Here is a 4435-nt window from a genome sequence, read left to right as displayed (position 1 = left end):
AGAATGGTCAGGTTTGCAGATACACTTTATAACAGAATGGTCAGGTTTGCAGATAAACTTTATAACAGAATTGTCAGGTTTACAGGTACACTTTATATCAAGCCGGTCTGGTTTGCAGATTCACTTTATAACAGAATGGTCAGGCTTGCAGATACACTTTATAACAGGGAGATCAAGTTTGCAGATACACTTTATAACAGAATGGTCAGGTTTGCAGATACACTTTATAACAGAATGGTCAGGTTTGCAGATACACTTTATAACAGAATTGTCAGGTTTTCAGATACACTTTATAACAGGGCTGTCAGGTTTCCAGATACAATTTATAACAGGGCGGTTAGATTTGCAGATACACTTTATAACAGAAATGTCAGGTGTGCAGATACAGTTTACAACACAGCGGTCAGGTTTGCAGATTCACTTTCTAAAACGCCGGTCAGGTTTGCAGATACACTTTATAAAAGAACGGTCAGGTTTGCAGATACACTTTACAACAGAATAGTCAGGTTTGCAGATACACTTTATAACAGAATGGTGAGGATTTCAGATACACATTATAACAGAATGGTCAGTCTTGCAGATACACTTTATAACAGGGAGGTCAGGTTTGCAGATACACGTTATAACGGAATGGTCAGGTTTGCAGATACACTTTATAACAGAATGGTCAGGTTTGCAGATACATTTTATAGGACGGCGGTCAGGTTTGCAGATACACTTTATAACAGAATGGTCAGGTTTGTAGATACACTTATAACAGAATGGTCAGGTTTGCATATACACTTCATAACAGAATGGTCAGGTTTGCAGATGAACTTTATAACAGAACAATCAGGTTTGCAGATACACTTTATAACAGAATGGTCAGGTTTGCAGATACACTTTATAACAGAATGGTCAGGTTTGCAGATACACTTTATAACAGGGAGGTCAGGTTTGCAGATACACTTTATAATAGAATGGTCAGGTTTGCAGATACACTTTATAACAGAATGGTCAGGTTTGCAGATAAACTTTATAACAGAATTGTCAGGTTTACAGGTACACTTTATATCAAGCCGGTCTGGTTTGCAGATACACTTTATAACAGAATGGTCAGGCATGCAGATACACTTTATAACAGGGAGATCAAGTTTGCAGACATACTTTATAACAGAATGGTCAGGTTTGCAGATACACTTTATAACAGAAATGTCAGGTGTGCAGATACAGTTTACAACACAGCGGTCAGGTTTGCAGATTCACTTTCTAAAACGCCGGTCAGGTTTGCAGATACACTTTATAAACGAACGGTCAGGTTTGCAGATACACTTTACAACAGAATAGTCAGGTTTGCAGATACACTTTATAACAGAATGGTGAGGATTGCAGATACACATTATAACAGAATGGTCAGTCTTGCAGATACACTTTATAACAGGGAGGTCAGGTTTGCAGATACACTTTATAACGGAATGGTCAGGTTTGCAGATACACTTTATAACAGAATGGTCAGGTTTGCAGATACATTTTATAAGATGGCGGTCAGGTTTGCAGATACACTTTATAACAGAATGGTCACGTTTGTAGATACACTTATAACAGAATGGTCAGGTTTGCATATACACTTCATAACAGAATGGTCAGGTTTGCAGATGAACTTTGTAACAGAACAATCAGGTTTGCAGATACACTTTATAACAGAATGGTCAGGTTTGCAGATACACTTTATAACAGAATGGTCAGGTTTGCAGATACACTTTATAACAGGGAGGTCAGGTTTGCAGATACACTTTATAATAGAATGGTCATATTTGGAGATACACTTTATAACACGGCGGTCAGGTTTGCAGATACACTTTATAACAGAATGGTCAGGTTTGCAGATACATTTATAACAGAATGGTCAGGTTTGCAAATACAATTTATAATAGAATGGTCATATTTGGAGATACACTTTATAACAGGGAGGTCAGGTTTGCAGATACACTTTATAACAGAATGGTCAGGTTTGCAGATACATTTATAACAGAATGGTCAGGTTTGCAGATACAATTTATAACAGAATGGTCAGGTTTGCAGTTACACTTTATAACAGAATGGTCAGGCTTGCAGATACACTTTATAACAGGGAGATCAAGTTTGCAGATATACTTTATAACAGAATGGTCAGGTTTGCAGATACACTTTATAACAGAATGGTCAGGTTTGCAGATACACTTTATAATAGAATAGTGAGGATTGCAGATACACATTATAACAGAATGGTCAGTCTTGCAGATACACTTTATAACAGGGAGGTCAGGTTTGCAGATACACTTTATAACGGAATGGTCAGGTTTGCAGATACACTTTATAACAGAATGGTCAGGTTTGCAGATACATTTTATAAGATGGCGGTCAGGTTTGCAGATACACTTTATAACAGAATGGTCACGTTTGTAGATACACTTATAACAGAATGGTCAGGTTTGCATATACACTTCATAACAGAATGGTCAGGTTTGCAGATGAACTTTATAACAGAACAATCAGGTTTGCAGATACACTTTATAACAGAATGGTCAGGTTTGCAGATACACTTTATAACAGAATGGTCAGGTTTGCAGATACACTTTATAACAGGGAGGTCAGGTTTGCAGATACACTTTATAATAGAATGGTCATATTTGGAGATACACTTTATAACACGGCGGTCAGGTTTGCAGATACACTTTATAACAGAATGGTCAGGTTTGCAGATACATTTATAACAGAATGGTCAGGTTTGCAGATACAATTTATAATAGAATGGTCATATTTGGAGATACACTTTATAACAGGGAGGTCAGGTTTGCAGATACACTTTATAACAGAATGGTCAGGTTTGCAGATACATTTATAACAGAATGGTCAGGTTTGCAGATACAATTTATAACAGAATGGTCAGGTTTGCAGATACACTTTATAATAGAATGGTCAGGTTTGCAGATACACTTTATAACAGAATGGTCAGGTTTGCAGATAAACTTTATAACAGAATGGTCAGGTTTGCAGATACAATTTATAACAGAATGGTCAGGTTTGCAGATACACTTTATAATAGAATGGTCAGGTTTGCAGATACACTTTATAACAGAATGGTCAGGTTTGCAGATAAACTTTATAACAGAATTGTCAGGTTTACAGGTACACTTTATATCAAGCCGGTCTGGTTTGCAGATACACTTTATAACAGAATGGTCAGGCTTGCAGATACACTTTATAACAGGGAGATGAAGTTTGCAGATACACTTTATAACAGAATGGTCAGGTTTGCAGATACACTTTATAACAGAATGGTCAGGTTTGCAGATACACTTTATAACAGAATTGTCAGGTTTTCAGATACACTTTATAACAGGGCTGTCAGGTTTCCAGATACACTTTATAACAGAATGGTCAGGTTTGTAGATACACTTATAACAGAATGGTCAGGTTTGCATATACACTTCATAACAGAATGGTCGGGTTTGCAGATGAACTTTATAACAGAACAATCAGGTTTGCAGATACACTTTATAACAGAATGGTCAGGTTTGCAGATACACTTTATAACAGAATGGTCAGGTTTGCAGATACACTTTATAACAGAACTGTCAGGTTTGCAGATACACTTTATAATAGAATGGTCAGGCTTGCAGATACACTTTATAAAAGGGTGGTCAGGTTTGCAGGTACACTTTATAACACAGCGGTCAGGTTTGCAGATACACTTTATAACAGAATGGTTAGGTTTGCAGATACACTTTATAACAGAATGGTCAGGTTTGCAGATACACTTTCTACCAGAATGGTCAGGTTTGCAGGTACACTTTATAACAGAATGGTCAGGTTTGCAGATACATTTATAACAGAATGGTCAGGTTTGCAGATACAATTTATAACAGAATGGTCAGGTTTGCAGATACACTTTATAATAGAATGGTCAGGTTTGCAGATACACTTTATAACAGAATGGTCAGGTTTGCAGATAAACTTTATAACAGAATTGTCAGGTTTACAGGTACACTTTATATCAAGCCGGTCTGGTTTGCAGATACACTTTATAACAGAATGGTCAGGCTTGCAGATACACTTTATAACAGGGAGATCAAGTTTGCAGATACACTTTATAACAGAATGGTCAGGTTTGCAGATACACTTTATAACAGAATGGTCAGGTTTGCAGATACACTTTATAACAGAATTGTCAGGTTTTCAGATACACTTTATAACAGGGCTGTCAGGTTTCCAGATACAATTTATAACAGGGCGGTTAGATTTGCAGATACACTTTATAACAGAAATGTCAGGTGTGCAGATACAGTTTACAACACAGCGGTCAGGTTTGCAGATTCACTTTCTAAAACGCCGGTCAGGTTTGCAGATACACTTTATAAAAGAACGGTCAGGTTTGCAGATACACTTTACAACAGAATAGTCAGGTTTGCAGATA

Source organism: Acipenser ruthenus, chromosome 17 (genome assembly GCF_902713425.1).
Source record: "Acipenser ruthenus chromosome 17, fAciRut3.2 maternal haplotype, whole genome shotgun sequence".
Taxonomy (NCBI): domain Eukaryota; kingdom Metazoa; phylum Chordata; class Actinopteri; order Acipenseriformes; family Acipenseridae; genus Acipenser; species Acipenser ruthenus.
The sequence above is the reverse complement of the archived record's forward strand: the minus strand, read 5'-3'. Positions refer to the sequence as shown.